Source organism: Oncorhynchus mykiss, chromosome 20 (assembly GCF_057628025.1).
Source record: "Oncorhynchus mykiss isolate SJ-2025 chromosome 20, ASM5762802v1, whole genome shotgun sequence".
NCBI classification, from domain to species: Eukaryota; Metazoa; Chordata; class Actinopteri; order Salmoniformes; family Salmonidae; genus Oncorhynchus; species Oncorhynchus mykiss.
Window position 1 is genome coordinate 50,959,153 of NC_143041.1, and position 27,660 is coordinate 50,986,812.

Consider the following 27,660-nt stretch of genomic DNA (forward strand, 5'->3'; position numbering starts at 1 on the left):
CCCGTCTCTCCCCCAGTCCTCCACCAGCCCAGTCTCTCCCCCAGTCCTCCACCAGCCCAGTCTCTCCCCTAGTCCTCCACCAGCCCCGTGTCTCCCCCAGTCCTCCACCAGCCCAGTCTCTCCCCCAGTCCTCCAGCCCAGTCTCTCCCCCAGTCCTCCAGCCCAGTCTCTCCCCCAGTCCTCCAGCCGAGTCTCTCCCCCAGTCCTACACCAGGCCCGTCTTTCCCCCAGTCCTCCACCAGCCCAGTCTCTCCTCCAGCCCAGTCTCTCCCCCAGTCCTCCAACAGCCCAGTCTCTCCCCTAGTCCTCCACCAGCCCCGTCCCTCCCAAAGTCCTCCTCAGCCCCGTCTCTCCCCCTGTCCTCTACCAGCCCAGTCTCTCCCCCAGTCCTCCACCAGCCCCCTGTCCTCCACGAGCCCCGTTTCTCCCCCTGTCCTCCACGAGCCCCGTTTCTCCCCCTGTCCTCTACCAGCCCCGTCTCTCCCCGAGTCTCTCCCCCAGTCCTCCACCAGCCCCGTCTCTCCCCCAGTCTTCCACCAGCCCAGTCTCTCCCCCAGTCCTCCTCAGGCCCGTCTCTCCCCCAGTCCTCCACCAGCCCAGTCTCTCCCCCAGTCCTCCACCAGCCCAGTCTCTCCACTAGTCCTCCACCAGCCCCGTCTCTCCCCCAGTCCTCCACCAGCCCAGTCTCTCCCCTAGTCCTCCACCAGCCCAGTCTCTCCCCTAGTCCTCCACCAGCCCCGTCTCTCCCCCAGTCCTCCTCAGCCCCGTCTCTCCCCCAGTCCTCCATTAGCCCCCTGTCCTCTACCAGCCCTGTCTCTCCCCCAGTCCTCCACCAGCCCCCTGTCCTCCACCAGCCCCGTCTCTCCCCCTGTCCTCCACCAGCCATGTGTCTCCCTGTCCTCCACCAGCCCCATTTATCCTTGTCCTCTGCTAGGCCCCTGTCCTCCACCAGCCCCGTTTCTCCCCCAGTCCTCCACCAGCCCCGTCTCTCCCCCAGTCCTCCACCAGCCCTGTTTCTCCCCCTGTCCTCCAACAGCCCCGTTTCTCCCCCAGTCCTCCACCAGCCCCGTTTCTCCCCCTGTCCTCCACCAGCCCCGTTTCTCCCCCTGTCCTCCACCAGCCCCGTTTCTCCCCCAGTCCTCCACCAGACCCGTTTCTCCCCCTGTCCTCCACCAGCCCCGTTTCTCCCCCTGTCCTCCACCAGCCCCGTTTCTCCCCGTCCTTCACCAGCCCTGTGTCTCCCCGTCCTCCACCAGCCATGTGTCTCCCTGTCCTCCACCAGCCCCATTTATCCTTGTCCTCTGCTAGCCCCCTGTCCTCCACCAGCCCGTCTCTCCCCCAGTCCTCCACCAGCCCTGTTTCTCCCCCTGTCCTCCACCAGCCCTGTTTCTCTCCCTGTCCTCCACCAGCCCCGTTTCTCCCCCAGTCCTCCAACAGCCCCGTTTCTCCCCCTGTCCTCCACCAGCCCCGTTTCTCCCCCTGTCCTCCACCAGCCCCGTTTCTCCCCCAGTCCTCCACCAGCCCCGTTTCTCCCCCTGTCCTCCACCAGCCCCGTTTCTCCCCCTGTCCTCTACCAGCCCCGTCTCTCCCCCAGTCTCTCCCCCAGTCCTCCACCAGCCCCGTCTCTCCCCCAGTCCTCCACCAGCCCCCTGTCCTCCACCAGCCCCGTCTCTCCACCAGTCCTCCACCAGGCCTGTCTCTCCCCCAGTCCTCTACCAGCCCCCTGTCCTCCACCAGCCCCGTCTCTCCCCCTGTCCTCCACCAGCCCCGTTTCTCCCCCTGTCCTCCACCAGCCCAGTCTCTCCCCCAGTCCTCCAGCCGAGTCTCTCCCCCAGTCCTACACCAGGCCCGTCTTTCCCCCAGTCCTCCACCAGCCCAGTCTCTCCTCCAGCCCAGTCTCTCCCCCAGTCCTCCAACAGCCCAGTCTCTCCCCTAGTCCTCCACCAGCCCCGTCCCTCCCCAAGTCCTCCTCAGCCCCGTCTCTCCCCCTGTCCTCTACCAGCCCAGTCTCTCCCCCAGTCCTCCACCAGCCCCCTGTCCTCCACCAGCCCCGTTTCTCCCCCTGTCCTCCATCAGCCCCGTTTCTCCCCCTGTCCTCTACCAGCCCCGTCTCTCCCCCAGTCTTCCACCAGCCCCGTCTCTCCCCTAGTCCTCCACCAGCCCCGTGTCTCCCCCAGTCCTCCACCAGCCCAGTCTCTCCCCCAGTCCTCCAGCCCAGTCTCTCCCCCAGTCCTCCAGCCCAGTCTCTCCCCCAGTCCTCCAGCCGAGTCTCTCCCCCAGTCCTACACCAGGCCCGTCTTTCCCCCAGTCCTCCACCAGCCCAGTCTCTCCTCCAGCCCAGTCTCTCCCCCAGTCCTCCAACAGCCCAGTCTCTCCCCTAGTCCTCCACCAGCCCCGTCCCTCCCAAAGTCCTCCTCAGCCCCGTCTCTCCCCCTGTCCTCTACCAGCCCAGTCTCTCCCCCAGTCCTCCACCAGCCCCCTGTCCTCCACGAGCCCCGTTTCTCCCCCTGTCCTCCACGAGCCCCGTTTCTCCCCCTGTCCTCTACCAGCCCCGTCTCTCCCCGAGTCTCTCCCCCAGTCCTCCACCAGCCCCGTCTCTCCCCCAGTCTTCCACCAGCCCAGTCTCTCCCCCAGTCCTCCTCAGGCCCGTCTCTCCCCCAGTCCTCCACCAGCCCAGTCTCTCCCCCAGTCCTCCACCAGCCCAGTCTCTCCACTAGTCCTCCACCAGCCCCGTCTCTCCCCCAGTCCTCCACCAGCCCAGTCTCTCCCCTAGTCCTCCACCAGCCCAGTCTCTCCCCTAGTCCTCCACCAGCCCCGTCTCTCCCCCAGTCCTCCTCAGCCCCGTCTCTCCCCCAGTCCTCCATTAGCCCCCTGTCCTCTACCAGCCCTGTCTCTCCCCCAGTCCTCCACCAGCCCCCTGTCCTCCACCAGCCCCGTCTCTCCCCCTGTCCTCCACCAGCCATGTGTCTCCCTGTCCTCCACCAGCCCCATTTATCCTTGTCCTCTGCTAGGCCCCTGTCCTCCACCAGCCCCGTTTCTCCCCCAGTCCTCCACCAGCCCCGTCTCTCCCCCAGTCCTCCACCAGCCCTGTTTCTCCCCCTGTCCTCCAACAGCCCCGTTTCTCCCCCAGTCCTCCACCAGCCCCGTTTCTCCCCCTGTCCTCCACCAGCCCCGTTTCTCCCCCTGTCCTCCACCAGCCCCGTTTCTCCCCCAGTCCTCCACCAGACCCGTTTCTCCCCCTGTCCTCCACCAGCCCCGTTTCTCCCCCTGTCCTCCACCAGCCCCGTTTCTCCCCGTCCTTCACCAGCCCTGTGTCTCCCCGTCCTCCACCAGCCATGTGTCTCCCTGTCCTCCACCAGCCCCATTTATCCTTGTCCTCTGCTAGCCCCCTGTCCTCCACCAGCCCGTCTCTCCCCCAGTCCTCCACCAGCCCTGTTTCTCCCCCTGTCCTCCACCAGCCCTGTTTCTCTCCCTGTCCTCCACCAGCCCCGTTTCTCCCCCAGTCCTCCAACAGCCCCGTTTCTCCCCCTGTCCTCCACCAGCCCCGTTTCTCCCCCTGTCCTCCACCAGCCCCGTTTCTCCCCCAGTCCTCCACCAGCCCCGTTTCTCCCCCTGTCCTCCACCAGCCCCGTTTCTCCCCCTGTCCTCTACCAGCCCCGTCTCTCCCCCAGTCTCTCCCCCAGTCCTCCACCAGCCCCGTCTCTCCCCCAGTCCTCCACCAGCCCCCTGTCCTCCACCAGCCCCGTCTCTCCACCAGTCCTCCACCAGGCCTGTCTCTCCCCCAGTCCTCTACCAGCCCCCTGTCCTCCACCAGCCCCGTCTCTCCCCCTGTCCTCCACCAGCCCCGTTTCTCCCCCTGTCCTCCACCAGCCCAGTCTCTCCCCCAGTCCTCCAGCCGAGTCTCTCCCCCAGTCCTACACCAGGCCCGTCTTTCCCCCAGTCCTCCACCAGCCCAGTCTCTCCTCCAGCCCAGTCTCTCCCCCAGTCCTCCAACAGCCCAGTCTCTCCCCTAGTCCTCCACCAGCCCCGTCCCTCCCCAAGTCCTCCTCAGCCCCGTCTCTCCCCCTGTCCTCTACCAGCCCAGTCTCTCCCCCAGTCCTCCACCAGCCCCCTGTCCTCCACCAGCCCCGTTTCTCCCCCTGTCCTCCATCAGCCCCGTTTCTCCCCCTGTCCTCTACCAGCCCCGTCTCTCCCCCAGTCTTCCACCAGCCCCGTCTCTCCCCCAGTCCTCCACCAGCCCAGTCTCTCCCCCAGTCCTCCTCAGGCCCGTCTCTCCCCCAGTCCTCCACCAGCCCAGTCTCTCCCCCAGTCCTCCACCAGCCCAGTCTCTCCCCTAGTCCTCCACCAGCCCCGTGTCTCCCCCAGTCCTCCACCAGCCCAGTCTCTCCCCTAGTCCTCCACCAGCCCAGTCTCTCCCCTAGTCCTCCACCAGCCCCGTCTCTCCCCCAGTCCTCCACCAGCCCCCTGTCCTCTACCAGCCCCGTCTCTCCCCCAGTCCTCCACCAGCCCCCTGTCCTCCACCAGCCCCGTCTCTCCCCGTCCTCCACCAGCCATGTGTCTCCCTGTCCTCCACCAGCCCCATTTATCCTTGTCCTCTGCTAGCCCCCTGTCCTCCACCAGCCCCGTTTCTCCCCCAGTCCTCCACCAGCCCCGTCTTTCCCCCAGTCCTCCACCAGCCCTGTTTCTCCCCCTGTCCTCCACCAGCCCCGTTTCTCCCCCTGTCCTCCACCAGCCCCGTTTCTCCCCCAGTCCTCCACCAGCCCCGTTTCTCCCCCAGTCCTCCACCAGCCCCGTTTCTCCCCCTGTCCTCCACCAGCCCCGTTTCTCCCCGTCCTCCACCAGCCCTGTGTCTCCCCGTCCTCTACCAGCCATGTGTCTCCCTGTCCTCCACCAGCCCCATTTATCCTTGTCCTCTGCTAGCCCCCTGTCCTCCACCAGCCCCGTCTCTCCCCCAGTCCTCCATCAGCCCTGTTTCTCCCCCTGTCCTCCACCAGCCCTGTTTCTCCCCCTGTCCTCCACCAGCCCCGTTTCTCCCCCAGTCCTCCAACAGCCCTGTTTCTCCCCCTGTCCTCCACCAGCCCCGTTTCTCCCCCAGTCCTCCACCAGCCCCGTTTCTCCCCCTGTCCTCCACCAGCCCCGTTTCTCCCCCTGTCCTCTACCAGCCCCGTCTCTCCCCCAGTCTCTCCCCCAGTCCTCCACCAGCCCCGTCTCTCCCCCAGTCCTCCACCAGCCCTGTCTCTCCCCCAGTCCTCCACCAGCCCCCTGTCCTCCACCAGCCCCGTCTCTCCCTCTGTCCTCCACCAGCCCCGTCTCTCCCCCAGTCCTCCACCAGCCCAGTCTCTCCCCCAGTCCTCCACCAACCCAGTCTCTCCCCCCAGTCCTCCAGCAGCCCAGTCTCTCCCCCAGTCCTCCACCAGCCCTGTCTCTCCCCCAGTCCTCCACCAGCCCTGTCTCTCCCCCAGTCCTCCACCAGCCCCCTGTCCTCCACCAGCCCCGTCTCTCCCCCTGTCCTCCTCAAGCCCAGTTTCTCCCCCAGTCCTCCACCAGCCCAGTCTCTCCCCCAGTCCTCCACCAGCCCCGTTTCTCCCCCAGTCCTCCACCAGCCCAGTCTCTCCCTCAGTCCTCCACCAGCCCCGTCTCTCCACCAGTCCTCCACCAGCCCTGTCTCTCCCCCAGTCCTCCACCAGCCCCCTGTCCTCCACCAGCCCCGTCTCTCCCCCTGTCCTCCACCAGCCTCGTTTCTCCCCCTGTCCTCCACCAGCCCAGTCTCTCCCCCAGTCCTCCACCAGCCCCCTGTCCTCCACCAGCCCCGTCTCTCCCCCTGTCCTCCACCAGCCCCGTTTCTCCCCCTGTCCTCCTCCAGCCGAGTCTCTCCCCCAGTCCTCCAGCCGAGTCTCTCGCCCAGTCCTCCACCAGCCCCGTTTCTCCCCCAGTCCTCCACCAGCCCCGTCTCTCCACCAGTCCTCCACCAGCCCTGTCTCTCCCCCAGTCCTCCACCAGCCCCCTGTCCTCCACCAGCCCCGTCTCTCCCCCTGTCCTCCACCAGCCCCGTTTCTCCCCCTGTCCTCCACCAGCCCAGTCTCTCCCCCAGTCCTCCACCAGCCCCGTCTCTCCCCCAGTCCTCCACCAGCCCCCTGTCCTCCACCAGCCCCGTTTCTCCCCCTGTCCTCCACCAGCCCCGTCTCTCCCCCAGTCCTCCACCAGCCCCCTGTCCTCCACCAGCCCAGTCTCTCCCCCAGTCCTCCACCAGCCCCCTGTCCTCCATCAGCCCCGTTTCTCCCCCTGTCCTCCACCAGCCCCGTCTCTCCCCCTCTCCCCTAGTCTCCTCTATGACCTTCTCTGTGACCTGCATGACTAATCATCAACGCTCAGGGTCAGACAAGGTCTAAATCAGTATGGAGTGTAGTTGGACTGGTTTAGACAGGTTTAGGTGGACGTGGGCTTCTCCCACGTCCACCATGCAGTGCGGGTAGCTAAAGTGGTGCTGCCCTTGTTTTGAAATGATCAACTTTACCCTCTATATCTACTGATTGTTTCAAGCAAAACTACCAGGACTATTTCTGATGGTGAACCTGACCAATCTAAATTAACCTGTAACCTGTAATGTATATGTAACCTAAACCCCGTTTTGCATGTAGCGGTAGCTTAGGCTACTTTTATACCGGTAAAACACAATTTTTGATTAAAAAAATAACATAGCAAATTAAATTGGTTGTCACTAAACTAATAAAGCCTAATACTACATGAGCCATTTTACATTTGAAGGCTGAAGGTGATGTGCCAGATCAGGAATAGGTCAACCTATTCTGAACTGCACTGCTGGTTAAGGGCTTGTAAGTCAGCATTTCACGGTAAAGTCTACACTTGTTGTATTCAGCGCATGTGACTAATGCGGTTTGATTTGACCTCTAGCTGGTTAACGTGCGAAGCTGCAGTTTGACTAGGCTACTGATATTGTCTGGGGTTGTACGGCATGCAAAATGACTTGTATAGATCGCATACCGCCCCAACAGATCCACAGATGACACAATCTCTATTGCACTCCACACTGTTCTGACTCCTCTCCCAGGCCTAATCACCGACGACGATGAGACAGCCTATAGGGAGGAGGTCTGACCTGGCAGAGTGATGCCAGGACAACAACCTCTCCCTAAAACATCAGCAAGACAAAGGAGCTGATCGTAGACTACAGGAAACGGAGGGGCAAGCACTTCCACATCGATGGGGCTGTAGTGGAACGGGTCGAGAGATTCAAGTTCCTCGGTGTCACTAAGTAATTAACATGGTCTACACAGTTGTATGGAGGACACAACAGCACCTCTTCCCCCTCAGGAGTCCCAGGTTTGGCATGGGCCCTCAGACCCTCAAAACGTTTGAAGCCTGCGCCGTTGAGAATCTTGACTGGCCGCTAGACCAATCAATCAATCAAATGTATTTATAAAGCCCTTCTTACATCAGCTGATGTCACAAAGTGTTGTACAGAAACCCAGCCTAAAATCCCAAACAGCAAGCAATGCAGGTGTAGAAGCACGGTGGCTAGGAAAAACCTCCCTAGAAAGGACAGAACCTAGGAAGAAACCTAGAGAGGAACCGGGCTAGACCGCAAGGCACTACAAATTGTCCAGCCACCCAAGCCACAGATGGTTCTTTCTGCTTCCCAAACAGCCATACCAGCTCCCCCCAAGTCATGAGACTGCTGAACAAGACTGCTACATAGCTAATCAAAAAGTTACCCAGACCTCCTGCACTGACGAACCACACACACTCACCAACAAACACACTACATATGTCCACACACACACTCTGATGCCACACACACTTCCAAAATCACCACATATTCTGCTGTTACTGTCTATTATCTATCCTTAACACCTACCTACAGAATATTATCTATCCTTTACCCCTACCTACAGTATACTGCTGTTACTGTCTATTATCTATCCTTTACCCATACCTACAGTATACTGCTGTTACTGTCTAGTATCTATTCTTTACCCCTACCTACAGTATACTGCTGTTACTGTCTATTATCTATCATTTACCCCTACCTACAGTATACTGCTGTTACTGTCTATTATCTATCCTATACTGCTGATACTGTCTATTATCTATCCTTTACCCCTACCTACAGTATACTGCTGTCACTGTCTATTATATATCCTTTACCCCTACCTACAGTATATTATCTATCCTTTACCCCTACCTACAGTATACTGCTGTTACTGTCTATTATCTATCCTTAACCCCTACCTACAGTATACTGCTGTTACGGTCTATTATCTATCCTTTACCTCTACCTACAGTATACTGCTGTTACTGTCTATTATCTATCCTTTACCCCTACCTACAGTATACTGCTGTTACTTTCTATTATCTATCCACCAGCCCCGTCTCTCCCCCTGTCCTCCACCAGCCATGTGTCTCCCTGTCCTCCACCAGCCCCATTTATCCTTGTCCTCTGCTAGCCCCCTGTCCTCCACCAGCCCCGTTTCTCCCCCAGTCCTCCACCAGCCCCGTCTCTCCCCCAGTCCTCCACCAGCCCTGTTTCTCCCCCTGTCCTCCAACAGCCCCGTTTCTCCCCCAGTCCTCCACCAGCCCCGTTTCTCCCCCTGTCCTCCACCAGCCCCGTTTCTCCCCCTGTCCTCCACCAGCCCCGTTTCTCCCCCAGTCCTCCACCAGACCCGTTTCTCCCCCTGTCCTCCACCAGCCCCGTTTCTCCCCCTGTCCTCCACCAGCCCCGTTTCTCCCCGTCCTTCACCAGCCCTGTGTCTCCCCGTCCTCCACCAGCCATGTGTCTCCCTGTCCTCCACCAGCCCCATTTATCCTTGTCCTCTGCTAGCCCCCTGTCCTCCACCAGCCCGTCTCTCCCCCAGTCCTCCACCAGCCCTGTTTCTCCCCCTGTCCTCCACCAGCCCTGTTTCTCTCCCTGTCCTCCACCAGCCCCGTTTCTCCCCCAGTCCTCCAACAGCCCCGTTTCTCCCCCTGTCCTCCACCAGCCCCGTTTCTCCCCCTGTCCTCCACCAGCCCCGTTTCTCCCCCAGTCCTCCACCAGCCCCGTTTCTCCCCCTGTCCTCCACCAGCCCCGTTTCTCCCCCTGTCCTCTACCAGCCCCGTCTCTCCCCCAGTCTCTCCACCAGTCCTCCACCAGCCCTGTCTCTCCCCCAGTCCTCCACCAGCCCCCTGTCCTCCACCAGCCCCGTCTCTCCACCAGTCCTCCACCAGGCCTGTCTCTCCCCCAGTCCTCCACCAGCCCCCTGTCCTCCACCAGCCCCGTCTCTCCCCCTGTCCTCCACCAGCCCCGTTTCTCCCCCTGTCCTCCACCAGCCCAGTCTCTCCCCCAGTCCTCCAGCCGAGTCTCTCCCCCAGTCCTACACCAGGCCCGTCTTTCCCCCAGTCCTCCACCAGCCCAGTCTCTCCTCCAGCCCAGTCTCTCCCCCAGTCCTCCAACAGCCCAGTCTCTCCCCTAGTCCTCCACCAGCCCCGTCCCTCCCCAAGTCCTCCTCAGCCCCGTCTCTCCCCCTGTCCTCTACCAGCCCAGTCTCTCCCCCAGTCCTCCACCAGCCCCCTGGCCTCCACCAGCCCCGTTTCTCCCCCTGTCCTCCATCAGCCCCGTTTCTCCCCCTGTCCTCTACCAGCCCCGTCTCTCCCCCAGTCTTCCACCAGCCCCGTCTCTCCCCCAGTCCTCCACCAGCCCAGTCTCTCCCCCAGTCCTCCTCAGGCCCGTCTCTCCCCCAGTCCTCCACCAGCCCAGTCTCTCCCCCAGTCCTCCACCAGCCCAGTCTCTCCCCTAGTCCTCCACCAGCCCCGTGTCTCCCCCAGTCCTCCACCAGCCCAGTCTCTCCCCTAGTCCTCCACCAGCCCAGTCTCTCCCCTAGTCCTCCACCAGCCCCGTCTCTCCCCCAGTCCTCCTCAGCCCCGTCTCTCCCCCAGTCCTCCACCAGCCCCCTGTCCTCTACCAGCCCCGTCTCTCCCCCAGTCCTCCACCAGCCCCCTGTCCTCCACCAGCCCCGTCTCTCCCCCTGTCCTCCACCAGCCATGTGTCTCCCTGTCCTCCACCAGCCCCATTTATCCTTGTCCTCTGCTAGCCCCCTGTCCTCCACCAGCCCCGTTTCTCCCCCAGTCCTCCACCAGCCCCGTCTTTCCCCCAGTCCTCCACCAGCCCTGTTTCTCCCCCTGTCCTCCACCAGCCCCGTTTCTCCCCCAGTCCTCCACCAGCCCCGTTTCTCCCCCTGTCCTCCACCAGCCCCGTTTCTCCCCCTGTCCTCCACCAGCCCCGTTTCTCCCCCAGTCCTCCACCAGCCCCGTTTCTCCCCCTGTCCTCCACCAGCCCCGTTTCTCCCCCTGTCCTCCACCAGCCCCGTTTCTCCCCGTCCTCCACCAGCCCTGTGTCTCCCCGTCCTCTACCAGCCATGTGTCTCCCTGTCCTCCACCAGCCCCATTTATCCTTGTCCTCTGCTAGCCCCCTGTCCTCCACCAGCCCCGTCTCTCCCCCAGTCCTCCATCAGCCCTGTTTCTCCCCCTGTCCTCCACCAGCCCTGTTTCTCCCCCTGTCCTCCACCAGCCCCGTTTCTCCCCCAGTCCTCCAACAGCCCTGTTTCTCCCCCTGTCCTCCACCAGCCCCGTTTCTCCCCCAGTCCTCCACCAGCCCCGTTTCTCCCCCTGTCCTCCACCAGCCCCGTTTCTCCCCCTGTCCTCTACCAGCCCCGTCTCTCCCCCAGTCTCTCCCCCAGTCCTCCACCAGCCCCGTCTCTCCCCCAGTCCTCCACCAGCCCTGTCTCTCCCCCAGTCCTCCACCAGCCCCCTGTCCTCCACCAGCCCCGTCTCTCCCTCTGTCCTCCACCAGCCCCGTCTCTCCCCCAGTCCTCCACCAGCCCAGTCTCTCCCCCAGTCCTCCACCAACCCAGTCTCTCCCCCAGTCCTCCAGCAGCCCAGTCTCTCCCCCAGTCCTCCACCAGCCCTGTCTCTCCCCCAGTCCTCCACCAGCCCTGTCTCTCCCCCAGTCCTCCACCAGCCCCCTGTCCTCCACCAGCCCCGTCTCTCCCCCTGTCCTCCTCAAGCCCAGTTTCTCCCCCAGTCCTCCACCAGCCCAGTCTCTCCCCCAGTCCTCCACCAGCCCCGTTTCTCCCCCAGTCCTCCACCAGCCCAGTCTCTCCCCCTGTCCTCCACCAGCCCCGTCTCTCCCCCTGTCCTCCACCAGCCTCGTTTCTCCCCCTGTCCTCCACCAGCCCAGTCTCTCCCCCAGTCCTCCACCAGCCCCCTGTCCTCCACCAGCCCCGTCTCTCCCCCTGTCCTCCACCAGCCCCGTTTCTCCCCCTGTCCTCCTCCAGCCGAGTCTCTCCCCCAGTCCTCCAGCCGAGTCTCTCGCCCAGTCCTCCACCAGCCCCGTTTCTCCCCCAGTCCTCCACCAGCCCCGTCTCTCCACCAGTCCTCCACCAGCCCTGTCTCTCCCCCAGTCCTCCACCAGCCCCCTGTCCTCCACCAGCCCCGTCTCTCCCCCTGTCCTCCACCAGCCCCGTTTCTCCCCCTGTCCTCCACCAGCCCAGTCTCTCCCCCAGTCCTCCACCAGCCCCGTCTCTCCCCCAGTCCTCCACCAGCCCCCTGTCCTCCACCAGCCCCGTTTCTCCCCCTGTCCTCCACCAGCCCCGTCTCTCCCCCAGTCCTCCACCAGCCCCCTGTCCTCCACCAGCCCAGTCTCTCCCCCAGTCCTCCACCAGCCCCCTGTCCTCCATCAGCCCCGTTTCTCCCCCTGTCCTCCACCAGCCCCGTCTCTCCCCCTCTCCCCTAGTCTCCTCTATGACCTTCTCTGTGACCTGCATGACTAATCATCAACGCTCAGGGTCAGACAAGGTCTAAATCAGTATGGAGTGTAGTTGGACTGGTTTAGACAGGTTTAGGTGGACGTGGGCTTCTCCCACGTCCACCATGCAGTGCGGGTAGCTAAAGTGGTGCTGCCCTTGTTTTGAAATGATCAACTTTACCCTCTATATCTACTGATTGTTTCAAGCAAAACTACCAGGACTATTTCTGATGGTGAACCTGACCAATCTAAATTAACCTGTAACCTGTAATGTATATGTAACCTAAACCCCGTTTTGCATGTAGCGGTAGCTTAGGCTACTTTTATACCGGTAAAACACAATTTTTGATTAAAAAAATAACATAGCAAATTAAATTGGTTGTCACTAAACTAATAAAGCCTAATACTACATGAGCCATTTTACATTTGAAGGCTGAAGGTGATGTGCCAGATCAGGAATAGGTCAACCTATTCTGAACTGCACTGCTGGTTAAGGGCTTGTAAGTCAGCATTTCACGGTAAAGTCTACACTTGTTGTATTCAGCGCATGTGACTAATGCGGTTTGATTTGACCTCTAGCTGGTTAACGTGCGAAGCTGCAGTTTGACTAGGCTACTGATATTGTCTGGGGTTGTACGGCATGCAAAATGACTTGTATAGATCGCATACCGCCCCAACAGATCCACAGATGACACAATCTCTATTGCACTCCACACTGTTCTGACTCCTCTCCCAGGCCTAATCACCGACGACGATGAGACAGCCTATAGGGAGGAGGTCTGACCTGGCAGAGTGATGCCAGGACAACAACCTCTCCCTAAAACATCAGCAAGACAAAGGAGCTGATCGTAGACTACAGGAAACGGAGGGGCAAGCACTTCCACATCGATGGGGCTGTAGTGGAACGGGTCGAGAGATTCAAGTTCCTCGGTGTCACTAAGTAATTAACATGGTCTACACAGTTGTATGGAGGACACAACAGCACCTCTTCCCCCTCAGGAGTCCCAGGTTTGGCATGGGCCCTCAGACCCTCAAAACGTTTGAAGCCTGCGCCGTTGAGAATCTTGACTGGCCGCTAGACCAATCAATCAATCAAATGTATTTATAAAGCCCTTCTTACATCAGCTGATGTCACAAAGTGTTGTACAGAAACCCAGCCTAAAATCCCAAACAGCAAGCAATGCAGGTGTAGAAGCACGGTGGCTAGGAAAAACCTCCCTAGAAAGGACAGAACCTAGGAAGAAACCTAGAGAGGAACCGGGCTAGACCGCAAGGCACTACAAATTGTCCAGCCACCCAAGCCACAGATGGTTCTTTCTGCTTCCCAAACAGCCATACCAGCTCCCCCCAAGTCATGAGACTGCTGAACAAGACTGCTACATAGCTAATCAAAAAGTTACCCAGACCTCCTGCACTGACGAACCACACACACTCACCAACAAACACACTACATATGTCCACACACACACTCTGATGCCACACACACTTCCAAAATCACCACATATTCTGCTGTTACTGTCTATTATCTATCCTTAACACCTACCTACAGAATATTATCTATCCTTTACCCCTACCTACAGTATACTGCTGTTACTGTCTATTATCTATCCTTTACCCATACCTACAGTATACTGCTGTTACTGTCTAGTATCTATTCTTTACCCCTACCTACAGTATACTGCTGTTACTGTCTATTATCTATCATTTACCCCTACCTACAGTATACTGCTGTTACTGTCTATTATCTATCCTATACTGCTGATACTGTCTATTATCTATCCTTTACCCCTACCTACAGTATACTGCTGTCACTGTCTATTATATATCCTTTACCCCTACCTACAGTATATTATCTATCCTTTACCCCTACCTACAGTATACTGCTGTTACTGTCTATTATCTATCCTTTACCCCTACCTACAGTATACTGCTGTTACGGTCTATTATCTATCCTTTACCTCTACCTACAGTATACTGCTGTTACTGTCTATTATCTATCCTTTACCCCTACCTACAGTATACTGCTGTTACTGTCTATTATCTATCCTTTACCCCTACCTACAGTATACTGCTGTTACTTTCTATTATCTATCCTTTACCCCTACATACAGTATACTGCTGCTACTGTCTATTATCTATCCTTTACCCGTACCTACAGTATACTGCTGTTACTGTCTATTATCTATCCTTTACCCCTACCTACAGTATACTCCTGTTATTGTCTATTATCTATCCTTTACCCCTACCTACAGTATACTGCTGCTACTGTTGTAATGAGTTTCGTCTTCATACGAAGGAGAGTCGGACCAAAATGCAGCGTGTGGTTTACGATCCATGTTTATTAATAATACGAAACACGAATCTCCAATACAATACTACAAAACAAAACGTAACGAAACGAAACCCTAACAGCCTATATAGTGTGAACACAGGGACACATAGGACAGGAACAATCACCCACAAACACACAGTGAAACCCAGGCTACCTAAATATGGTTCCCAATCAGAGACAATGACGAACACCTGCCTCTGACTGAGAACCATATCAGGCTGAACATAGAAATAGACAAACAAGACATGAAACATAGAATACCCACTCAGATCACACCCTGACCAATCAAAACATAGAAAATACAAAGTAAACTATGGTCAGGGCGTGACAGTACCCCCCCCCCAAGGTGCGGACTCCGGCCGCAAAACCTGAACCTATAGGGGAGGGTCTGGGTGGGCATCTGTCCGCGGTGGCGGCTCTGGCGCTGGACGTGGACCCCACTCCATGACAGTTTTAATCCCCCTCCTAAACGTCCCTAAATAGGTTACCCACCACAATGATAACATGGGACAGAGGGACAGCTCGGGACAGAGGTAACTCGGGACAGATGGGTAGCTCAGCACTGAGAGGAAGCTCAGCACTGAGAAGAAGCTCAGCACTGAGAGGAAGCCCAGGCAGGTAGTAGAAACTACCAGAACCTGGCTGGCTGGCGGTTTCAGCAGATCCTGGTCGTCTAGCAGATCTGGAAGAATCTGGTCGACTGGCGGATCTGGGAGAATCTGGTCGACTGGCGGATCTGGGAGAATCTGGTCGACTGGCGGATCTGGGAGAATCTGGTCGACTGGCAGATCTGGGAGAATCTGGACGACTGGCAGATCTGAGAGAGTCTGGACGACTGGCAGATCTGGAAGAGTCTGGTCGACTGGCAGATCTGGAAGAGTCTGGTCGACTGGCAGATCTGGAAGAGTCTGGTCGACTGGCAGATCTGGAAGAGTCTGGACGACTGGCAGATCTGGAAGAGTCTGGACGACTGGCAGATCTGGAAGAGTCTGGACGACTGGCAGATCTGGAAGAGTCTGGACGACTGGCAGATCTGGAAGAGTCTGGACGACTGGCAGATCTGGAAGAGTCTGGACGACGGGCAGATCTGGAAGAGTCTGGACGACGGGCAGATCTGGAAGAGTCTGGTCGACTGGCAGATCTGGAAGAGTCTGGTCGACTGGCAGATCTGGAAGAGTCTGGTCGACTGGCAGATCTGGAAGAGTCTGGACGACTGGCAGATCTGGAAGAGTCTGGACGACTGGCAGATCTGGAAGAGTCTGGACGACTGGCAGATCTGGAAGAGTCTGGACGACGGGCAGATCTGGAAGAGTCTGGTCGACTGGCAGATCTGGAAGAGTCTGGTCGACTGGCAGATCTGGAAGAGTCTGGACGACTGGCAGATCTGGAAGAGTCTGGACGACTGGCAGATCTGGAAGAGTCTGGACGACGGGCAGATCTGGAAGAGTCTGGACGACGGGCAGATCTGGAAGAGTCTGGACGACTGGCAGATCTGGAAGAGACTGGTCGACACAGACTGGCTGCTCTGGCTGCTCCATGCTGACTGACAGCTCTGGCTGCTCCATGCTGACTGGCGGCCCTGGCTGCTCTGGCTGCTCCATGCTGACTGACAGCTCTGGCTGCTCTGGCTGCTCCATGCTGACTGGCGGCCCTGGCTGCTCTGGCTGCTCCATGCTGACTGGCGGCCCTGGCTGCTCCATGCTGACTGGCGGCCCTGGCTGCTCCCTGCTAACTGGCGGCCCTGGCTGCTCCCTGCTAACTGGCGGCCCTGGCTGCTCCTTACAAACTGGCAGCTCCGGCGGCTCCTTACAAACTGGCAGCTCTGGCGGCTCCTTGCAGACTGGCAGCTTTGGCAGCATCCTGCAGACTGGCAGCTCTGGCGGCTCCTTGCAGACTGGCAGCTCCTTGCAGACTGGCAGCTCTATGCATACTGGCAGCTCCTTGCTGACTGGCAGCTCTATACAAACTTGCAGCTCCATGCAGACTGGCAGCTCCATGCAGACTGGCAGCTCCGAACAGGCGGGAGACTCCGGCAACGCTGTAGAGGCGGAAAGCTCTGACAGCGCTAAACAGGCGGGAGACTCCAACAGCGCTGAAGAAGAGGAAGGCTCTGGCAGCGCTGAACAGGTGAGAGACTCCGACAGCGCTGGAGAGGAGGAAGGCTCCGACAGCGCTAAACAGGCGAGGCGCACTGTAGGCCTGATGCGTGGTGCTGGCACTGGTGGTACTGGGCCGAGGACACGCACAGGAAGCCTAGTGCGGGGAGCTGCTACCGGAGGGCTGGGGTGTGGAGGTGGCACAGGATGGGTTAGACCGTGAAGGCGTACTGGAGATCTTGAGAGCGGTGTTGGCACAGGACATGCAAGGCTAGGGAGGTACACAGGAGGCCTGGTGCGTGAGACTGGCACTGTCTTCACCAGCTGACTAGCACGCACCTCAGGACGAGTAGAGAGCACTGACCCAGGTGCCAATAAATCCCCGACACGCTCCTTCGGGCGAATATCATATTTAAAGCACCAACACAGCAACTCCCTCATTTCACTCTCCTCCAATTTCCCCATTAACTCCTTCACAGTCTCTGCTTCGCTTACCTCCAACACCGGTTCTGGTCTCCTCCTTGGCTCCTCACGATAAACAGGGGTAGTTGGCTCAGGTCTGCGACCTGGCGTAGCCATACTCCCTGTTAGCCCCCCCCCAAGAAATTTTTGAGGCTTACTCTCGGGCTTCCATCCGCTCCGTCGTGCTACTTCCTCTTATTTGCGCCTCTCAGCTTTCGCCGCCTCCAGTTCTTCCTTGGGACGGCGATATTCTCCCGGTTGAGCCCATGGTCCACCATTATCTAATTCATACTCCCATGACGCTCTCTCCCACTGCGGCTGCTGCTGCTCCTGCTGCCTCTGTTCCTTCTTCGGCTGCACCTTGGTGCGGCTATACTCCCCTGGTTTAGCCCAGGGTCCTCTCCCGTCGAGGATTTCCTCCCATGTCCAGAAATCCTTACAACGTAACTCCTTTTTGCTGCTGCTGCTGCCTGTTGACACGCCGCTTGGTCCGTTGGTGGTGGGTGATTCTGTAATGAGTTTCGTCTTCATACGAAGGAGAGTCGGACCAAAATGCAGCGTGTGGTTTACGATCCATGTTTATTAATAATACGAAACACGAATCTCCAATACAATACTACAAAACAAAACGTAACGAAACGAAACCCTAACAGCCTATATAGTGTGAACACAGGGACACATAGGACAGGAACAATCACCCACAAACACACAGTGAAACCCAGGCTACCTAAATATGGTTCCCAATCAGAGACAATGACGAACACCTGCCTCTGACTGAGAACCATATCAGGCTGAACATAGAAATAGACAAACAAGACATGAAACATAGAATACCCACTCAGATCACACCCTGACCAATCAAAACATAGAAAATACAAAGTAAACTATGGTCAGGGCGTGACAACTGTCTATTATCTATCCTTTACCCCTACCTACAGTATACTGCTGTTACTGTCTATTATCTATCCTTTACCCCTACCTACAGTATACTGCTGTTACGGTCTATTATCTATCCTTTACCTCTACCTACAGTATACTGCTGTTACTGTCTATTATCTATCCTTTACCCCTACCTACAGTATACTGCTGTTACTGTCTAGTATCTATCCTTTACCCCTACCTACAGTATACTGCTGTTACTGTCTATTATCTATCCTTTACCCCTACCTACAGTATACTGCTGTTACTGTCTATTATCTATCCTTTACCCCTACCTACAGTATACTGCTGTTACTGTCTATTATCTATCCTTTACCTCTACCTACAGTATACTGCTGTTACTGTCTATTATCTATCCTTTACCCCTACCTACAGTATACTGCTGTTACTTTCTATTATCTATCCTTTACCCCTACCTACAGTATATTATCTATCCTTTACCCCTACCTACAGTACACTGCTGTTACTGTCTATTATCTATCCTTTACCCCTACCTACAGTATACTGCTGTTACTGTCTATTATCTATCCTTTACCCCTACCTACAGTATATGATCTATCCTTTACCCCTACCTACAGTATACTGCTGTTACTGTCTATTATCTATCCTTTACCCCTACCTACAGTATACTGCTGCTACTGTCTATTATCTATCCTTTACCCCTACCTACAGTATACTGCTGTTACTGTCTATTATCTATATTTTACCCCTACCTACAGTATACTGCTGTTACTGTCTATTATCTATCCTTTACCCATATCTACAGTATACTGCTGTTACTGTCTATTATCTATCCTTTACCCCTACCTACAGTATGCTGCTGTTACTGTCTATTATCTATCCTTTACCCCTATCTACAGTATACTGCTGTTACTGTCTATTATCTATAATTTACCCCTACCTACAGTATACTGCTGTTACTGTCTATTATCTATATTTTACCCCTACCTACAGTATACTGCTGTTACTGTCTATTATCTATCCTTTACCCCTACCTACAGTATACTGCTGTTACTGTCTATTATTTATCCTTTACCCTTACCTACAGTAAAATGATGTTACTGTCTATTATCTATCCTTTACCCCTACCTACAGCATACTGCTGTTACTGTCTATTATCTATCCTTTACCCCTACCTACAGTATACTGCTGTTACTGTCTATTATCTATCCTTTACCCCTACCTACAGTATACTGCTGTTACTGTCTATTATCTATCCTTTACCCCTACCTACAGTATACTGCTGTTACTGTCTATTATCTATCCTTTACCCCTACCTACAGTATACTGCTGTTACTGTCTATTATCTATCCTTTACCCCTACCTACAGTATACTGCTGTTACTGTCTATTATCTATCCTTAACACCTACCTACAGAATATTATCTATCCTTTACCCCTACCTACAGTATACTGCTGTTACTGTCTATTATCTATCCTTTACCCATACCTACAGTATACTGCTGTTACTGTCTATTATCTATCATTTACCCCTACCTACAGTATACTGCTGTTACTGTCTATTATCTATCCTATACTGCTGATACTGTCTATTATCTATCCTTTACCCCTACCTACAGTCAAATCAAATCAAATCAAATAAAATTTTATTTGTCACATACACATGGTTAGCAGATGTTAATGCGAGTGTAGCGAAATGCTTGTGCTTCTAGTTCCGACAATGCAGTAATAACCAACAAGTAATCTAACTAACAATTACAAAACTACTGTCTTGTACACAGTGTGAGGGGATAAAGAATATGTACATAAGGATATATGAATGAGTGATGGTACAGAGCAGCATAGGCAGATACAGTAGATTGTATCGAGTACAGTATATACATATGAGATGAGTATGTAAACAAAGTGGCATAGTTAAAGTGGCTAGTGATACATGTATTACATAAGGATACAGTCGATGATATAGAGTACAGTATATACGTATGCCTATGAGATGAATAATGTAGGGTGAGTAACATTATATAAGGTAGCATTGGTTAAAGTGGCTAGTGATATATTTACATCATTTCCCATCAATTCCCATTATTAAAGTGGCTGGAGTTGAGTCAGTGTCAGTGTGTTGGCAGCAGCCACTCAATGTTAGTGGTGGCTGTTTAACAGTCTGATAGCCTTGAGATAGAAGCTGTTTTTCAGTCTCTCGGTCCCAGCTTTGATGCACCTGTACTGACCTCGCCTTCTGGATGATAGCGGGGTGAACAGGCAGTGGCTCGGGTGGTTGATGTCCTTGATGATCTTTATGGCCTTCCTGTGACATCGGGTGGTGTATGTGTCCTGGAGGGCAGGTAGTTTGCCCCCGGTGATGCGTTGTGCAGACCTCACTACCCTCTGGAGAGCCTTACGGTTGAGGGCGGAGCAGTTGCCGTACCAGGCGGTGATACAGCCCGCCAGGATGCTCTCGATTGTGCATCTGTAGAAGTTTGTGAGTGCTTTTGGTGACAAGCCGAATTTCTTCAGCCTCCTGAGGTTGAAGAGGCGCTGCTGCGCCTTCTTCACAATGCTGTCTGTGTGAGTGGACCAATTCAGTTTGTCTGTGATGTGTATGCCGAGGAACTTAAAACTTGCTACCCTCTCCACTACTGTTCCATCGATGTGGATAGGGGGGTGTTCCCTCTGCTGTTTCCTGAAGTCCACAATCATCTCCTTAGTTTTGTTGACGTTGAGTGTATACTGCTGTCACTGTCTATTATATATCCTTTACCCCTACCTACAGTATATTATCTATCCTTTACCCCTACCTACAGTATACTGCTGTTACTGTCTATTATCTATCCTTTACCCCTACCTACAGTATACTGCTGTTACGGTCTATTATCTATCCTTTACCCCTACCTACAGTATACTGCTGTTACTGTCTATTATCTATCCTTTACCCCTACCTACAGTATACTCCTGTTATTGTCTATTATCTATCCTTTACCCCTACCTACAGTATACTGCTGCTACTGTCTATTATCTATCCTTTACCCCTACCTACAGTATACTGCTGTTACTGTCTATTATCTATCCTTTACCCCTACCTACAGTATACTGCTGTTACGCTCTATTATCTATCCTTTACCTCTACCTACAGTATACTGCTGTTACTGTCTATTATCTATCCTTTACCCGTACCTACAGTATACTGCTGTTACTTTCTATTATCTATCCTTTACCCCTACCTACAGTATACTGCTGTTACTGTCTAGTATCTATCCTTTACCCCTACCTACAGTATACTGCTGTTACTGTCTATTATCTATCCTTTACCCCTACCTACAGTATACTGCTGTTACTGTCTATTATCTATCCTTTACCCCTACCTACAGTATACTGCTGTTACTGTCTATTATCTATCCTTTACCTCTACCTACAGTATACTGCTGTTACTGTCTATTATCTATCCTTTACCCCTACCTACAGTATACTGCTGTTACTTTCTATTATCTATCCTTTACCCCTACCTACAGTATATTATCTATCCTTTACCCCTACCTACAGTACACTGCTGTTACTGTCTATTATCTATCCTTTACCCCTACCTACAGTATACTGCTGTTACTGTCTATTATCTATCCTTTACCCCTACCTACAGTATACTGCTGTTACTGTCTATTATCTATCCTTTACCTCTACCTACAGTATACTGCTGTTACTGTCTATTATCTATCATTTACCCCTACCTACAGTATATGATCTATCCTTTACCCCTACCTACAGTATACTGCTGTTACTGTCTATTATCTATCCTTTACCCCTACCTACAGTATACTGCTGTTACTGTCTATTATCTATCCTTTACCTCTACCTACAGTATACTGCTGTTACTGTCTATTATCTATCCTTTACCCCTACCTACAGTATACTGCTGTTACTTTCTATTATCTATCCTTTACCCCTACCTACAGTATATTATCTATCCTTTACCCCTACCTACAGTACACTGCTGTTACTGTCTATTATCTATCCTTTACCCCTACCTACAGTATACTGCTGTTACTGTCTATTATCTATCCTTTACCCCTACCTACAGTATACTGCTGTTACTGTCTATTATCTATCCTTTACCTCTACCTACAGTATACTGCTGTTACTGTCTATTATCTATCATTTACCCCTACCTACAGTATATGATCTATCCTTTACCCCTACCTACAGTATACTGCTGTTACTGTCTATTATCTATCCTTTACCCCTACCTACAGTATACTGCTGTTACTGTCTATTATCTATCCTTTACCCCTACCTACAGTATATGATCTATCCTTTACCCCTACCTACAGTATACTGCTGCTACTGTCTATTATCTATCCTTTACCCCTACCTACAGTATACTGCTGTTACTGTCTATTATCTATATTTTACCCCTACCTACAGTATACTGCTGTTACTGTCTATTATCTATCCTTTACCCATATCTACAGTATACTGCTGTTACTGTCTATTATCTATCCTTTACCCCTACCTACAGTATGCTGCTGTTACTGTCTATTATCTATCCTTTACCCCTATCTACAGTATACTGCTGTTACTGTCTATTATCTATCCTTTACCCCTACCTACAGTATACTGCTGTTACTGTCTATTATTTATCCTTTACCCCTACCTACAGTAAACTGATGTTACTGTCTATTATCTATCCTTTACCCCTACCTACAGTAAACTGATGTTACTGTCTATTATCTATCCTTTACCCCTACCTACAGCATACTGCTGTTACTGTCTATTATCTATCCTTTACCCCTACCTACAGTATACTGCTGTTACTGTCTATTATCTATCCTTTACCCCTACCTACAGTATACTGCTGTTACTGTCTATTATCTATCCTTTACCCCTACCTACAGTATACTGCTGTTACTGTCTATTATCTATCCTTTACCCCTACCTACAGTATACTGCTGTTACTGTCTATTATCTATCCTTTACCCCTACCTACAGTATACTGCTGTTACTGTCAATTATCTATCCTTTACCCTTACCTACAGTATACATGAATACAAAGCCGGCGAGAGGTGGTTACAATAGGATGGGAGGCCAAAAGTCTGTGTAACCAATAGAGAGTCAGAGTCCCGAGTGTGGGAACAAACAGTCTGTCCCACGGTCGGGTAAAGAAAGTTTGTAGTCAACAAAGTATGCAGGAGTCAAATGCAAATGCAAAATGCACACAAACACACAAAAAAGTGATATATTACGACTATACGATGTGTACAGGTAACATGATGGCCTATGGAAAGCCCCAGCACATATCTGAAGCATTCAACAGGAGAAATGTTCCTGACATTTTGATTACTAGTAATAAATGTAATCCCACAGTCATGCTGTTGTAACCACACCTATAGTCCAAACCAAATGTCACTCTATTTTCTAGTGGACTACTTTTGACCAGGATCCATAGGGCTTAATGTAGGGAACAGGGTGCCATTTGGGAGACAGCCTTGTCTTTAGGACTTCACATGTAACCTGGATTTAACTAGGCAAGTCAGTTAAGAACAAATTCTTAGTTACAGTGACAGCCTACCCTGAATATGGCCCAAGACAAGGATTATACCCAAGTTTAAATGTATTTAACCTGGCTACTTACTTTAGTCCTTCCACGAATTGTAAAGTTCCCCCGTTGACCATTACAATGTCTGGCCAGATCATCTATATGGCTCATGAGGAAGCGGATCTTCTCACACCCGGACTCTCGGCCCTCGATCCATGTGATCTTATCCCCCCTAATGTCTTTAGTGGAGTCCGTTTTCTGACTGACCAACTGACCGTTTAACGTCCTCCAGGATGGCCAGCTCCGTTTCCCCGCCGATGAAGTTGTCAACTACACATATCCCATGCTTAGTCATACACGGGACGACGTACTCCCTGGCGAGTTTCTGAGGCGTGGATCGGGTGGTGGTTTGTCGGCAGGGTTTGGTATGGTTATTCAACCAGCCGGGCTTATAGACTGAGGACACCGCGCTGGTTATGAACCCTTTCATTATAGTCTCTCCACTCCGAGATGCAGTGCGGGTGTTTTGTTGCGGTAGTGTCTGTCCCTCTATCCCCCGACACGGTGCCTGACGTCCAGCAGGTTTCCGTTTTGAAACCTGCGACTTCGCCTCGGATCCTTTACAATTCACCTTGTGCATTTTCCAGTGCTGCTTCTGGTGCTCCTTGCTGCAGTAAAACGAGTTTCGACACAAGCCGCACTTGAGAAGATTATCCATATCCCCACAAAGTTCACAATACTGTCTTTCTCGCTCCAAGTCCTGAGTAGTCTGGGCTACAGTCATATGTTTAGTCTCCATGTGTGCAGTTGGAAGTAAAGTTCACCAATGTTACGGTCTTAAAATCTAATCCTTTACACGCGTCCTTCCACTGACCAATGTGGATGTAATACACACAGAGTGAACCCGAAAACCAGCTCCCGACGACATAAGACCCGATCATTTCATCACAGGTATTCTGTTGTTTACTTTATATTACACTTTAATAAGAGAGTCGGTGCGTTCGAGCCCAACATATCGATAAATCCAAGTCTCTGGGTCGTTTTGTAGCGAGGCGCTAACCATCTGTCCCGCATGGTGCCCTTCCCCGTGTGTTCCCGTCGGTGTCCAACACGGATGACAGTATGTATATTCAGCTCCGCGCTCCCTCTCTCCGGGGCTTATTCATCACGCCATTCCGTAGCAAAACGTTTCTTCAACGGAAGACAGCGGGGAGCCTGAATGTGTCCAGTAGAAACTCTAGTTTTAGTTGCAAAACGTTAGGCTTTGCAAATATTATGGATACACTGACAAGATACCTGTCCCTCTGCGCTAACAATCGTTGTCCACAAAGCGACACGGCAGTCTGTCTTGCTCCCGTCTCTCCTTTCTTTGAATTGGTGGATACATCTCATTATTGAAATTATTTTTTTAACATTCGATTCGGGTTGTTGACGTCAACCGCCTGTATTATGCTACTAGTCTCATGTCATGAATATGCATAGCCATCTCGAGACAACATATATATTTTTAAACCTTTATTTAACAAGGCAAGTCAGTTAAGAACACATTATTGTTTACAATGACGGCCTACACGGGTCAAACCCGGACCGCGCTGAGCCAATTGTGCGCCGCACTATGGGACTCCCATTCACGACCCGTTATGATACAAACAGTAACTATAAGTGTTTTTTTTACCGGGATGTCACGTGTCTTACTTATAGCCGTACACTCGTAACAACTTAAGCATTAAGAAACCTCTAATCGATAAAATAAACCTCACGTAGCAAATAAGCCATTAATTTCTTTGTTGACCAAATTTGAAACTCTCATTGACATCAATTTAAAATCTCCTTGCTTGGTGGGTGAAACAACAAGAAAACGCCACCTGCTGGAGGGGGACACATTTTTTTCCTCGAGTTGGGTCTCCCTCTTCCTCTTCCTCTGGACTTAGCCCGAGAATACAAAAACTGTCATGTACATGAACTTACCTGGAGTGCATGAGGGTGATGCTACATGTGATCATCTGTACTTGCACTTGACCCATGACATCTGATAAACGTGGTTCTTCTCCCCGCATCCCTGCCTCAGTGTGCTAAGACATTACAAAAATAGCCTTATTATGTCCTCAAAATCTCCTCTCTGTTTTTATTGGCCTACATTCGGTATTAAAATGTGCATAACATAATTCGACATTTTGAAATTTAGCTGTGCATAGAACAAATAAATGAAAGTAAATACATTTAACGACGACATTTAACGACTCCCCTCTTCAAAGGGGGAGACACCCTGGACCCAAACTGTTATAGACCTATATCCATCCTGCCCTGCCTATCTAAGGTCTTCGAAAGCCAAGTCAACAAACAGGTCACTGACCATCTCGAATCCCACCGTACCTTCTCCGCTGTGCAATCTGGTTTCCGAGCCGGTCACGGGTGCACCTCAGCCACGCTCAAGGTACTAAACGATATCATAACCGCCATCGATAAAAGACAGTACTGTGCAGCCGTCTTCATCGACCTTGCCAAGGCTTTCGACTCTGTCAATCACCATATTCTTATCGGCAGACTCAGTAGCCTCGGTTTTTCTGATGACTGCCTTGCCTGGTTCACCAACTACTTTGCAGACAGAGTTCAGTGTGTCAAATCGGAGGGCATGCTGTCCGGTCCTCTGGCAGTCTCTATGGGGGTGCCACAGGGTTCAATTCTCGGGCCGACTCTTTTCTCTGTATATATCAATGATGTTGCTCTTGCTGCGGGCGATTCCCTGATCCACCTCTACGCAGACGACACCATTCTGTATACTTCCGGCCCGTCCTTGGACACTGTGCTATCTAACCTCCAAACGAGCTTCAATGCCATACAACACTCCTTCCGTGGCCTCCAACTGCTCTTAAACGCTAGTAAAACCAAATGCATGCTTTTCAACCGTTCGCTGCCTGCACCCGCACGCCCGACTAGCATCACCACCCTGGATGGTTCCGACCTTGAATATGTGGACATCTATAAGTACCTAGGTGTCTGGCTAGACTGTAAACTCTCCTTCCAGACTCATATCAAACATCTCCAATTGAAAATCAAATGTAGAGTCGGCTTTCTATTCCGCAACAAAGCCTCCTTCGCTCACGCCGCCAAACTTACCCTAGTAAACCTGACTATCCTACCGATCCTCGACTTCGGCGATGTCATCTACAAAATAGCTTCCAACACTCTACTCAGCAAACTGGATGCAGTTTATCACAGTGCCATCCGTTTTGTCACTAAAGCACCTTATACCACCCACCACTGCGACCTGTATGCTCTAGTCGGCTGGCCCTCGCTACATATTCGTCGCCAGACCCACTAGCTCCAGGTCATCTACAAGTCCATACTAGGTAAAGCTCTGCCTTATCTCAGTTCACTGGTCACGATGGCAACACCCACCCGTAGCACGCGCTCCAGCAGGTGTATCTCACTGATCATCCCTAAAGCCAACACCTCATTTGGCCGCCTTTCGTTCCAGTTCTCTGCTGCCTGTGACTGGAACGAATTGCAAAAATCGCTGAAGTTGGAGACTTTTATCTCCCTCACCAACTTCAAACATCTGCTATCTGAGCAGCTAACCGATCGCTGCAGCTGTACATAGTCTATCGGTAAATAGCCCACCCAATTTTACCTACCTCATCCCCATACTGTTTTTATTTATTTACTTTTCTGCTCTTTTGCACACCAATATCTCTACCTGTACATGACCATCTGATCATTTATCACTCCAGTGTTAATCTGCAAAATTGTAATTATTCGCCTACCTCCTCATGCCTTTTGCACACAATGTATATAGACTCTCTTTTTTTTCTACTGTGTTATTGACTTGTTAATTGTGTACTCCATGTGTAACTCTGTGTTGTCTGTTCACACTGCTATGCTTTATCTTGGCCAGGTCGCAGTTGTAAATGAGAACTTGTTCTCAACTAGCCTACCTGGTTAAATAAAGGTGAAATAATTTTTAATAATAATAATTAATAATTTTTTTACAATGTGATTTTCTGGATTTTTTTTTCTCATTTTGTCTGTCATAGTTGAAGTGTACCTATGATGAAAATTACAGGCCTCTCTCATCTTTTTAAGTTGGAGAACTTGCACAATTGGTGGCTGACTAAATACTTTTTTGCCCCACTGTATATTCCCTGTTCAGTGCAGCCCACAAGGAGGCACGGCAGCTCTCCAAGACGGCACCAGGCACGTGGCACGTACACAGTCGGGTTTCCTCGGGACAGAACTGCACTTCCTAACCTGCCAAATGTATGACCATATTAGAGACACGCATTTCCCTCAGATTACACAGATCCACAAAGAATTTGAAAACAAACCCAATTTTGATAAACTCCCATATCTTTTGGGTGAAATACCACAGTGTGCCATCACAGCAGCAAGATGTGTGCCCTGTTGCCACAAGAAAAGGGAAACCAGTGAAGAACAAGCACCATTGTAAATACAACCTATATTTATGTTGATTTATTTTCCCTTTTGTACTTTAACTATTTGCACGTCGTTACAACACTATATATATAGACATCACATGACATTTAACATGT

At 52.6% G+C, this 27,660-nt stretch overlaps 1 pseudogene across 1 annotated transcript in view; it reads right to left on the reverse strand.

Moving 5' to 3' along the window:
- The window catches only part of LOC110499608 (egl nine homolog 1-like), a 153,610-nt pseudogene extending 129,387 nt beyond the window's left edge, over positions 1 to 24,223 (reverse strand). Inside the window, exon 1 of the transcript XR_016489265.1 lies at positions 23,207 to 24,223. The product of XR_016489265.1 is annotated as an egl nine homolog 1-like (transcript). The remainder of the gene's footprint in view (positions 1 to 23,206) is intronic.
- Between the last annotated feature and the right edge of the window lie 3,437 nt (positions 24,224 to 27,660).